Here is a 14,058-nt window from a genome sequence, read left to right as displayed (position 1 = left end):
GAAACACAATAAAGAGAATAAAACTATTAGGTATAAGATGATTTACTGAACAGTTGATCAATTTGTATTTTTAGTGTTTATTTTTAAAAATAAACTGAAACTACATTCCATGATATTTCATACCTAGAAAATGTCTGCTATTTAATTTCCCATGATATATTGGAAAGTAAGGAAAAAGTACCCACGGTATATGAGGAAAAAATTACTTCCAGTCCCACCTCTGCCACTGAATATTTGGTATTATGCAAAAGTCATTTAGATTTTCTGGTTATTAGACTGATTGCAAAGTAAACATTGGAAAATATTGTTTTCAAGGTCATTGTTATTTCCTCTGTGTTTTTCTCAACTATGTATTTTATCACAGTTTTTTTAAGTCTTGTGTTGTTTGTAATAACCTGTTTACTTTCTGCCTCACTAGGTAAAATGTAAATTCTTAGAGAGCAAGCTATTCAATTTATTTATCTTTCTGTCAAAAATATTAGTAAATGTTAAGTTTATTTTATACTTTAAACCCACATGAAAATATATTTCATCATTTTTCTTAATCATGTAAATACACAATTTATACTTTTATAAGTATTTGACAAATTAATATATGTATTAGCCTAATAGAATAAGACCACATGTCCTTTGAAATTATGATATGCTATGTAAATAAGCTTTTCTTATATTTGTGGATGTATGTAAAGCTACATACTTTTACATAAAATTTTTGTTGTGCACAAGTATATTTTTGTTGGTTTTTCTCTTTCAAATATTCATCAATAGTAAAACTTCAGTCAGCAAAAAACAAATCACTTACTATTTACTCAAGAGCTTAAGCTGTTAACATGGGGAGAATTGAATATATATACTAATATTTTAACTACAAAATATGGAAGATATAGCAAGTGACAATTTACAACATATTGCATTGCAATTATTACTTTGGTAGAGGCTATTTGACTTCATATTTTGAAGTTGTGATAATTTTTGTTTCTCTCTCATCAGTACTTTTTTTAATCAGTACATTTTTTAAAATCCAGTGTGTCTTTCATTTTGTCTATCTTTCTGTCTATATTTGTCTCCTGAGTATTAGTTTTAGAATGGTGGAGCTAGCATAATTCAGGTTGAAGAGTGGGCTACATTGGTTTGAGATTAGAGATCATGTGTACCCCAGTGTGGTGTGTCAGAGCCCTGCGAAGTGAAGGCAGCCACACTGAAAGGCTGCCAGCCCAGGGCAGGAGAGCCAGAACTAAATAAGGAGAAATGTTCCCTTTAGAAACACAGGCAAGGCAGGATGTTAGGGACCAAGGACTATAGGAGGATGTCCATGATGCAGCACATCTAGCATGTGGTGTCAAAGTCCAAGAGGACTGAAGAAGTATCTTTACAGGAGAGCAGAGCAGTGGTTGGTATCAAAGCTGCAGCAGGGAGTGGAGAGCGTTTGCATGGGAGCGCTGCCTGTCACGAAAGGTTGAAGGCTGAGCAGAACGAGCATGTCCAAGTGGCAGGGTAGTGACTGATGGTGACCTATCATGGAGTCTCTTAGCCCAAGTGAAGACTGTACATGTGTGAGAGAGAAGAAGGAGAAGTTGTAGTAGGAATGGGAGATTGTTTACATACAGGGAAATTCAATAAATGAGTAATTAATGAAGACAACGAAGCCAGTTTTCTTATTGTTAAAGAAGGGAGTTATAAATGTGGAAAGGGACAGAATTAGCATGAACTCAGTGATTTTTGACTGGGACTGGAAGTATGTGAGCAAACTCTTGGATTTCAATAGATGCAAATATAGAATGGAATATAGATGTGCATATAGATTTATGTACATAGATAAAACATATACATATGTGTATACTTTGATATTTTGTGTGTGTGTGCATGTGTGTGTGCATGTTTGTATCTTCCCTAGCTCTGCTTGGTAGCAGGGATGCTCCATAGCAATGGCCACATTTAAAATATATATCTAGTCTTCTAAATCTTTCTCACTAAAATGAACTGGTCCTCAGTGGAAGAGTAGCTCATTCCCTGGGCTGGGACAGGATAATATAAGATGAGCCTGGAGCATTGTGGTGTGTCAGGAAACAAGGAATTGCTTAAAGATTGATGGGGACATATCAAAATGGCAGTAAATGTCACTGGCCAAATCTACAACCATTTAAGCACCAAAATAAATATTTATATGACCCATTGAATAAAATAAAAAAAATAAAATCTGAGGTTATACTGAAGTAAGTAATTAATTCATAAGAAGTTTAATAAGTATATTAGTTTTCCATGCTGTGTAATACATTGCCACAAATACAGCATCTTAAAACAACATGAATTTATTATTTCACAGTTTCAGGATTGAGGCACAGTGTGGCCAGCGCTGTCTGCAAGGCTGCAATCAAGGTGATATCTCTGGAGTCCTCTGCAAGGCTGCGATCAAACAGTTGGCTGGGGCTGCGTTCTTATCTGGAGGCTGGGATAGGGAAGGTTCCGCTTACAAACTCAGTCAGATTGTCGGCAGAATTCATTTCCCTGTCGCTGCACAACTCATGGTGGCTTAGTGTATCTCAAGGACAGCAATGAAGATTATTTGACTGTAGAGTGAGCTGGCTAGCCAGAAGAAATCTTTCTTTTTTTTTTTTTTTTTTTTTTTTGAGACAGAGTCTCACTCTGTTGCCCAGGCTAGAAGGAGTGCCGTGGCGTCAGCCTAGCTCACAGCAACCTCAAACTCCTGAGCTCAAGCGATCCTCCTGTCTCAGCCTCCCGAGTAGCTGGGACTACAGACATGCACCACCATGCCCGGCTAATTTTTTCTATATATATATTTTTAGCTGTCCATATCATTTCTTTCTATTTTTTTTAGTAGAGATGGGGTCTCGCTCTTGCTCAGGCTGGTCTCGAACTCCTGAGCTCAAACGATCCGCCCACCTCGGCCTCCCAGAGTGCTAGGATTACAGGCGTGAGCCACCGCGCCCGGCCCAGAAGAAATCTTATATATAAAAAACATGATCATGGATGTGAAATCCTGTCACCTTTGCCATATTCTACTAGTTGAAAGAAAGGATTGAAAGTGTGACTCAATAGGGATCACCTTAGTGTGAGGTTGCCATAGTGAGAAACAGGATGTTTACATAGCTCATAGTTTCATCCTACAAATAATCTCTTAATTGCTAAAAGGTTGAAAAAAAGTAACATTATAATGGGAGAAGCCTGGCACACATTAATCAAGTGATCAAGGTGAATCTAACCTGTGATGCAACAAAATGATATTGTGTGGCATATTATAGAATGCACTGAAAATAACACCATCACTTCTATATCATTTTCCTCCAAAGATATGTAATCTGAATTTAATCATGGGAAAACATCAGAAAAGCTCAAACTGAACAGTATTCTACAAAATATCTGACCTGTAATTTTCAAAAGCATTAACATCATCAACATCAAGGTAATTGTTGCAGACTAAAGGTAACTAAAGAAACCTAAATGTAGCATATAATTCTGAGCTGAAGGCTGAAAAATATTCTGTTGTATCTAATAATAAATACCACATTTTCTTTTTCTGTTCATTTGTCATTGGACATTTAGATTGTTTCCACATCTTAGCTATTGTGAATAATGCTTAATGAACAAACATGAGGGTGCAGAGTTCTTCGTAATTTCAGTTTTTAGGGATATGTACTCAGAAGTGTGATTACAGAATCATATGACTGTTCTAGTTTCAATTTTTGATGATGGCTCCATAACTCAGGTGTCAGAGTACTGGTCTTATAAACCAGGGATTGCAAGTTCATATTTGCTGGGGACTTGTGGCAAATATCTTAGGACCTTGAGGCAGGAGGATTGCTTGAGCCCAGGAGTTTGAGGTTGCTGTGAGCTATGCTGATGCCACAGTACTCTAGCCTGGGCAACAGAGACTGTATCAGAAAAAAAGGGAAAAATTTTGGAGGAATCTCTATACTTTTTCATAGTAGCTCTGCCAATTTACATTTCAATCAACAGTGAATAAGTGCTCCCATTTTTCCACATCCTCACAAACACCTGTTTTCTTTTTTGTTATTTTGATAATAGTCATCTGAAAAGATGTGAAATAATATCTCATTATGGTTTTGATTTGCATTTCCCTGGTCATTAGTGATATTGAGTACCTTTTCATTAATATATACTGTTGGCCATTTGTATGTCTTCTTTTGAGAAATGTCTATTCAACTCCTTTGCTCATGTTTTAATTGGATCATGATTTCAGTTGAGATTTTTGCTACTGAATTGTAGAATTCCTTATATAGTTTTAAATATTAACTCTTTTACATATAAATTATGCTATAGTTTAAATTTTTGTGTCCCCACAAAATTCACATGTTGAAATCCTAACCCTTCCAAGGTGATGGTATTAGAAGGCAGGGCCTTTTGGAGGTAACTAGGTCATGGGGGCAAAGGTCCATGAATGAGATTAGTGCCCTCATAAAAGAAGCCTGAGAGAGACACCTCACCTTATCTGTCAGTGAGGTTACAGTGAAAAGATGACCATCTATAAACTAGGAACCCTGTTATCACCAGACACTGAATTTGCCAGTGCTTTGGTCTTGAACTTCTCAGCCTCCAGAACTGTGAGAAATAAATTCCTGTTGTTCATAAGTCACCCAGTTTATGGCATTTTGTTATAGCAGCCTGAATGGACTAAGACATTTCGTATGAAAATATTTTCTCCAATTCTGTAGGTTGACTTTTCATTTTGTCGCTTGCTTCCTTTGCTGTGCAGAAGCTTTTTAGTTTCATGTAGTCCTGAGACAGCATAGGGACAAGACTTGGGCCCCTTACCCCTTACCATGGAAGTCAACATTTGGTCTAATTAGCTGCAGAAAAGCTAAAACAAATAGTTCCCTAACTGCCAGAATTCAGCCCATACTCACATAAGTAGGCGGCTAAACCATCTGTCTTCTGAGTAATATTTTCCAGGGCCACTGAAGCAAGACACTGACACAACCTGATAAGGTACCTGGCTGCAAAGAAACCAGACCTGTTTGAATCTAACTGCCTCAAGCCATAATAGACCCCTTTACTGACCCACTGTGACTTTTTCCTCATTATAATTTCATTTTAATGCTAAAAACCATGTCCAGGGTAGAGATTTAATATGCTAATGAGACATGCAACACATGAAGAGGCATATAGTAGAACTGTACAGATGCAAGAAAACATCTGCCTCTGTGTGCTTACACATCACCCCTTTGCTGCCTAAGCCTCCTTAAAACTCTCCCTGAACTTTCCTCGAAAGCCAGCCTGAGAACTCTCTCCTTTGTGCTGTCTCCCTTGTTCTGAAGAAGGATAGGCCCCTTTAAAGCTTTGCCTATGACTCATGGTTGGCCTCTTGTTAATTTCTGTTGTATTGAGAGCCCAAGAGCCCACACTGGTAACTATCCCACTTTATTTTTGCTTTTGTTTCCTGTACTTTTGGTATCATTTCCAAAAAATCATAGTCAAGACCAATGTCAAGAAACTTTTCCCCTCTTTTCTTCTAGGAGTTTCATGGTTTCAGGTTTTAAATTAAATCTTGAATCCATTTTAAGTTGATTTTTGTGTGTTGTCTAAGATAAGGGTCCAATTTCTTTCTTTTCTTTTTTTTTTTTTGCCTGTCAATATCCTGTTTTCTCAACTGAAGAGAAAACCTGCCAGTTGCAACAACATGAAGACATCATGCTACATGAAATGTATGTCAGACATAGAAAGACACATATTGTAAGACGCTACTTATATGTGGAATGTAAAATAGTCAAACTCATAGAATCAGAGGGTAGAATAAGGGTTTCCCAGGGATTGGGGGAAGAGAAAACAGGTAGCTGTTATTCAAAGCGTGCAAAGTTTCAGTTATGCAAGATAAATATATCCTAGAGCTCTATTAGATCAGCAGTCCCCAACCTTTTTGGCACCAGGGACTGATTTCATGGAAGACGAATTTTCCATGGACCAGGGATGGGGATGGTTTGGGGATGATTCAAGTACATTACATTTATTGTGCAATAAAACCTCTCTGCTAATGATAATCTGTATTTTCAGCCACTCCCCAGCACTAGCATCACCGCCTCAGCTCCACCTCAGATCATCAGACATTAGATTCTCATAAGGAGTGCGCAACCTAGATCTCTCACATGTGCAGTTCACAGTTGTGTTCACGCTCCTCCAAGAATCTAATGCTGCTGCTGATTTGACAGGAGGTGGAGTTTACGTGGTGCTGCAAGTGATGGGGAGCTGCTGTAAATGCAGATGAAGCTTCCCTTGCTCACCTGCGGTTCACCTCCTGTTGTGCAGCCCAATTCCTAATAGGACACATACTGATTCCCAGTATTAGAGAGCATAATGCCTATAGTTAAGGATACCGTATTGCATAGTTAAAATTTTGTTAAGCGAGTAGATCTTACGTGTTCTTATCACACACACATAAAACAATTATAATAAACAAGGGTGAGAGGGAACTTTTGGAAGTGATGTATATGCTTGTGATGGTTTCACAGGTGTATATCTCTAAACTCATCTAGTTGTATACATTAAATATAGATCTTGTATGTCAATAATACCTCAATAAAGTGTTTTAAAAATAAAATAAAATTCTTCTGGCCTAAAAAAAAATTGAACTGAAACCAATGGCTCTAAAGGGCATTATTAGGATAAGTGACAAAACTTGAAAGGAGAATGAAAGTTGGATTGAACTCTTATATTCATGTTAATTTACTCATTTTGATGGTATTATTATGGTTATGTAGGAGAATGTTCTTTCCTGAACATTAACAATAATGTTTTCAGTAGTTGTCAGGAATGATGGGACATGAGATTTGCAACTTAGTTTAAATCGTTTAGAAAATAATTATTTAAATTGTATTTGCAACTTTTCTTTGGGAGATTTTACTTTGGGCGTATTTCAAAATAAAACAAAATAAAAATACATTCAAAAACTATTGATCTCTCTCTCTCTCTGTCAACTGCAGCATTTCCTAAATTGTGCTCCTCAGTATTCTAATTGCAATTGCATGTAAAGTGCTTTAAGTCAAATATGTTAGGGAAACGTTGGTTAAAGTTAAACACATTTCTTAAATGCTGAACTTCTTAGAGCCTTAAACTAAATAAATAATGTTTTTCATTTCAAAGTGGTGAAATAATATTTAATGTTTCCTAACTTTTTTTTTTTTTTTGCCTCCCTATGAGAATTTCCTGGGACTGAGTCTGAAGAAAACAATTTGGTAAACAATAATGTGTAAAATAAATGTTCCTGAAGTCATTATAAAAAGCTGTTGAAACGTCTCCCTTTTTCAATTCTCAACTCCATCACTCTAACAATTAAATTATTTTCCTTATTTAATAAAATAAAATATTTAGCAGAATCAATCTGTACTGGTACTCTATCTGTAAAAAACTATTTCAGTTCTTAATCTTTTGACATTTTATTTTTCGTGAAAGCACAACTATGTATAAAGAATATAAAATGTACTGGAAATCCCACTCACCAGAAACCATGACCATAATATTTTGATGTGTTTTTTTCCATTATCTCCCTTCCCCCCATGTATATGTATCTATTTTGCACTATTTATTATTAATTTTGCATTGTAGCAATATTTTTACTTGACAGAGAGTTCCCATAAACTCTCCCATACACATACACACTGCCTCCACCACCATCAAAACCCTCACCATAAGGTAAATTCATCTAGTTGTATACATTAAATCGTTTTTTACGATTGGTGAACCAACGTTGACACATTATTGTCACCCAATGTCCTCAGTTTACATTAGAGTTCACCCTTGGTGTTGTACTTTGTATGGGTTTTGACAAATGTACAATGAGATATATTCACAATTATACTACCATATAGAATAATTTTACTGCTTTGAAAATCTCCTGTGCTCTACCCATTCGTCTCTCCTTCCTTCTAATCCCCTGGCAACCATTGATCTTTCTAATCTCTCCATGGTTTTGCTGTTTCCTAAAGGAATGTCATATAGTTGGAGATAACAGTTTTTTTAAGCACATGGAAACTTTATAATCAAGCTTATTACCCTAAATACCTATATGTTTAAGAATATTTGACAATTCAGTCTACCATAAATTATTATCTTCTTTTTAAATTTTAGCATTACATTTGCTCTCATCTTTAGCTAGTTTGGCACACACTTGTTTTCCCATAATCTACTAATGAATTTGTAATAAAATCCAATTTTTTAATCATGATCTGTGTAGCTTCCCCTGACCTTACTCTGCCCAATTCTCTACTCTCATATGACTCTCTGTTTCCCTAATCTCCAGTACCATTTATCTTCTTTCTCACCGTTTCCTTAAAGTATTCTCATATTTCATAAAATGTTTTATATTTAAATGTTTTTGAATAGTCTCTGAACTCCTATGTGTTTGGAATTTTTTGCTGACACATAGTAATTTGTACATACTTATGGAGTACATGTGACATTTTCATACATACATACAAGGTATAATAACCAAATCAGAGCATTTAGGAATCTATCACCTCAAGCATTTATCATTTCTCTGTGTTGGGAACACTTTAAATCTTTTTACTATTTTCAAATGTATAAAAAGTTGATCTCATGGAGGTAGAGGGTAGAATGATAGTTATCAGAGGGTGGGAGGGAGTGGGGTAAATAGAGATTGGTTAACTGGTATAAACATACAGTTAAATAGAAGGAAAAAGTTCCAGGGTTTGATGAATTTCCTACTAAGCAACCCTTTCTTACCAGAGTTACTCTTTATCTCATTATCTCTGAGTTTATTTCTTTGCACTTCTTACATGTTTTTACTTGTATACCTTGGAATAAGTGGTTTATTTTTCCTCAAAAATGGCCTTTTGGCCAGGCGCGGTGGCTCTCGCCTGTAATCCTAGCACTCTGGGAGGCCGAGGTGGGCGGATCATTTGAGCTCAGGAGTTCGAGACCAGCCTGAGCAAGAGCGAGACCCCATCTCTACTAAAAATAGAAAGAAATTATATGGACAGCTAAAAATATATATAGAAAAAATTAGCTGGGCATGGTGGTGCATGCCTGTAGTCCCAGCTACTCGGGAGGCTGAGACAGGAGGATCGCTTGAGCTCAGGAGTTTGAGGTTGCTGTGAGCTAGGCTGACGCCACAGCACTCACTCTAGCCTGGGCAACAGAGTGAGACTCTGTCTCAAAAAAAAAAAAAAATGGCCTTTAACTTGCTGTATCACATCTACCTTTCTCATCGTTTATTGATTATCCTAGACATACCATCACACATCTTTCCAGTAACTTTCAGCTAATGGTCTTAATTAGAAGATAACAATTCACTGTTGGCCATTATAACACCCAGTTCAGCCTAACACCAAAACTGCTCTCTCTTGCTCTCATTAATTCTATCTCTTGTTAGCAGCATTATGCCTGGCACTTAATAAGGTGTTAAAAAATATGTCTTGAGTAAGTGAGTGAGTGAATGAGTAGATGATTGATTAGATGAATAAATAATTGAGATAAGGATAAGATTCAGTAGCAGCATAAAAGGAATAATTTTTAACTCCTACATTGGAGGGAATAGGAAATGTGTCAGGATTTCTTCTATTACGCTGTCTTGAAAGATGAATAGTAGTTCGCCAGGTAGACCTGGAGTGAAAAACATTCCAGTCAGAGAAAGCAGGGTGGTCAAAGGCTTAGCTATGTGGAAGACTATGTCACATGAAGAAGACAGAGAAAAGTAGTCTGGCTAGAAGGGAGAAATTCCAGTAGATGTAACAACAGATGAATATAGAGAAATAAAGCAGGTCAGACCCAGTCTCCTTGGCCATTTTGGTTTGTCAATAACAACTTAATCATCATTGTCCAAGCATGCACTATCTTTCCACATTACTGGAAGCCCTGTTGTTCCTCTGGAAAATTCCAATTCATGGTCAAATTCAAAACTTTCTTGTTACCACCTCTGAAGTCTTTCCTGACTCCATCAGGTAAAGTTGATTACAATCCCTTCTTTGCTACTTCAGCACAGAACTTGTGTATAACTGAAATCTAATGAATCACTTACCAGCAGGATTAAAGTCTTCTCTGAGCTCTTTGAAGAGCTGTAATAGTGTCTGGTTTATTTTTTCTTCTCTGGTACCTAGCATAGTTGTTGATGGGGCACAAAAAATGTCAGAGACATTTTCTTCTCACTTCCCCTGATGTTTCCTTCCAACTTCGTGACAGCTTAATGTAATAAATGGTCTATCAAAAGTGAACTTAAATATTATCAACAGATAGTGACAATTTCAGATGCTTTAAACTTGTATAAAGAAGAAGGGAACATTAGTGGTATTAAAAATATCAAGGAAGAAAACGTTACCATCAATAATTACTCTTAAGTAGTCTCTTTTTTTGATGGAAGACAGAGAAAAAGAAGAAAAAACATGGAGATAAATAAGACATAAATACCTTCTCATTTTGTTGTTGAGTTTTATATTAATGCTTTAATTCTTGCTTATTTCTTCTTGTATTTGAACCTTAAATACTTAAAGTGCTTTCCCCAAAGGAGAGATTTTCACAAACCAGACCATTATACTAAACAGTTGCACATGGTTGAATACATTTGGACTACTTAATTTGACGTCTTTTCAACATGCTTGGTTTGAAGTCTTTGTTTTTGCTACTGATTTTTTTTCTTTTCTTCTTTTTGCTCTGAGAGTGAAGATTAATCCAGTTCTGTCCAGACTGATTAGAGCTGTTAAATAAGTTACAGCAGACTTTGTGAAATAAATCTGGTAATGCAATTCTCAATGGACTGTAAAAATCTGTTATTAGTTAATTATCAAGACACTTCTGAGCGATATTAAATTATCCCATTTGTCTTCTGATTATTATTCCAGTGCCATGTAAAATTATAAGTGATTTTTACAACCATAAATTCAAGTTTTTACTTCCCTAATTTTAAGAATTTATCCTTGAAATTTGTCCTTATCATTCTTTACTTAATGGACAACTGTCTAATTTGATGTTAAAGTGTAATATTTGTTTAAGTCATTAGGTTCCTTCAAGGATATATTGCCATTTAGTTCACCTGGCTCAGGAACCATTTGTAAATCCATACCTGGAGATTAGACAGCCCATTTACTTAGCACTAATGTGCAGCGACAGGCAGTTGCACTCACATTCCTGGCTAATTCAGCTGTACCTGCCTTCATAAAGCAAATGAAGAGTTAATTCAGCAACAAACAAATTCTTGGTTGCTTTGATCAATATCACATATGCTCTCTGTGGTATAGCTTTTTCATCTATAAAATAGGAACAGTAACTATGTCGAAGGTTGTTATTGAAATAAAATGAGCTCTTTGGCTTTTATGGCTTTTACTAATATGTATTCAGTACATATTAGTTTAATATTATAAAACCTTACAGGTAAGTCCCTGGTGGGTTTTATCATATGGGCTTTATCAAGATGTCAGCCAAAACAGGATGTTCCAATAAAAGCTAGACCAAAAAGCTTCCCTGAATTTACCAATATGAGGGCCCTTAGTATCAGTTGTGTTTTTACTCTTGGTTTCATGCTTCAAGGTAGAATGACATCCTATACAATCATGGACATGAATGAAGTATTTTCGTTTTCACTTACTGTGTGCTGAGTAAAAGAATAATTACTTTTCCTGTCTGGTGGTCTGTCTGAAGTTAATCTTTTTGATACTAACCATTCAGTTAAAGTGATATTTCTAGAATATTCTGCTTTTTAATATATTTATTCCTTAGGAGAAAAAATCTATTCAAGGCATTTTTCAGGTAGTCATTATGGACTTGCTTCTAGAGCAACCTCTGCACTCAGTGCCTCATACTGTTCTTAAAATGCTTCAACATTGCACCCACCCCCAAATATTTGCACCTCTTTTTTCTTGGCTTGAATATTGTATTCTCTCAAGTAAAGGCAAAAGATATTATGAAAAGAGAAAATAAAAGTTATAATAACATAGCTATCTATGCTGTCCAGGGAAGTCCAATTAACAATTAAAGAACAGGTTGAAATAAACTTTATCAGAAATTATGTATTTTTTCTCTTTCTACAGAGTTATTACACAGTTCATCGCTCAAATTCAGCAGAAAGCAAAATGATTACTCAAATAAATGTTGTTTTGAACTGTTTAACATTCTTCTGAATAACAAGTTAAAGAAAAATCAATGGTGTAATAAATGATAATGCTTCTTGGATGAAAAGGTATTTTAATAGTTTCATTAGGAACAATCTAGAATTCCTTAGGAATAGAAGATCCTAATGGAAAAAGAAAAAAATAACTAAAGAAATGAGTAGGAACCAAAGTTAGGAGTTTGCAAAAACTTATATTTTTAAAAGTATTAACATATATAAGCTGTATTTTATCCTCACTTTCTCACAGATATCTAAAATTAATGTAGTCTTTATGTGTTAAGAAGTATGTCTGAGTTATAAGAAGAAAAAATTTCAAATTTAATCAGATGGCGGTCTAAGAAGATCTTATATCAACTGATATAATCTAATCAATATTGGAGTACCTTTTCAAAATGAGAATCAAATAATGATAAAATTGGACTCAAAGGTTGACTAAACGGGTTTCTCATTTATACGAATCATAGAAGGGAATAATTTTTCAAAACTTTACTCCAGTGCACTAATGATTATACATTATTTAAAAATGGTCCTTTTTTACTAGTCTTGGAATAGTGAAACCTATTGTGTTCCAAAGGATTAGTAAATCATCCATCATCAATATATTATTGTTTTGTGGAAATAATATATCTGTAACCATAAACTATTTTCCAAGTAATAGTTATTTTAACTATGAGGAAGAAATGAAAATGTGATCTTTCTTAAAATTTTAAATAGTTTTCTCCATTGAAAGAAGACAGTGTGTTCATAGGAAAGTAAACACTAGAATGCAGATGATTGCTTGAGTATTTCAGCATTTGGTAATTGCCGACAATTTTTGCCTTTACTGTATGACTTAAATATATAGGTACAAATATAGATACAAATATCTATACACCTATATATTCACATTACTGTCTTGAAGAAGTTGACAATCTAATTTGGGATATATAATTTATATGGAGCAAAAGCATATATTAAAATGCTGAGCCATGATGCTACAGCTTTCTAATTGTTATAGGCCTTTATAAAAGGAGGAGATAAATGTTTGTTAGATAAAACAATCAGACTATGAAAGCAGGAAGAAGACTTAGAGATGATTCTGTAACTCAATCCCTTCAGAAAAAAATTAAAAAGCTAAGATTTAGAAAGTGACTTTCCAGGTTTCGAAACCTGTGTCGGAAGACAACCCCATACCTTGCAGTTCAGTGTTTTTATGTGAACATGCATTTGATATTTGGGTGTGACAATTCTTTATCTCATACTGTCTCACTGACTGTGTCTGTGTTATATGATCATTGAAATGCCCCACATCTTTCCAAATGTTCCTTGGATGATGTGCCAACTTTGAATGAAGACCTTTTTAATCTGTAAGTTCATTTTAGTCACAGAAACTTGAGATTTGTGATACAACTTTAAGATAGGTAAGAAACTCATCGATATCAGGGAATTGCTGATGATAATGATGATGTGTCTGCTGACACTGCAGCAGAATACTTTTATAAATATTTCAAATGGAACTTTCTTGCCAGCCTACATGCTACAGATAGGATTGGCAGATAGCTTAGGTCTGTTGCACTGAAGATTTTTATTTTTATGTTAAAATCTGTCAGTTTCCCTTACTGTTATCTTCAAGCATTTTTTTCTTTTTCCATGTATTAATGTACTATAACAGTAAAACTACTTGACTTGATTATAGCCCAGTAACATTCTTCCAGCATCTTCTCTTACACTTGTTAAATATGTTCTTAATAAGTACTTGTGGAAGTCAATTAAATACAGGTTTACCAATATGTGCATCAAGGAAGGTAGCACACCAGATGAATTCAGGGACATCTCACCAAATAACAAAAAATACATTTATTATAGGATTTATGAGAAGTGTAGAACTTGGGTAAAGTTTAAATGTAGCAGCATATATTAAGCTTAAATATGTATTTTCTCAGAGACTTATAAACTACAAATTCTCACTCAAACTGAAATAGGAATAAAAC

This window comes from Eulemur rufifrons, chromosome 7 (genome assembly GCF_041146395.1).
Source record: "Eulemur rufifrons isolate Redbay chromosome 7, OSU_ERuf_1, whole genome shotgun sequence".
Lineage (NCBI taxonomy): Eukaryota > Metazoa > Chordata > Mammalia > Primates > Lemuridae > Eulemur > Eulemur rufifrons.
Note: the sequence above shows the minus strand (reverse complement) of the source record.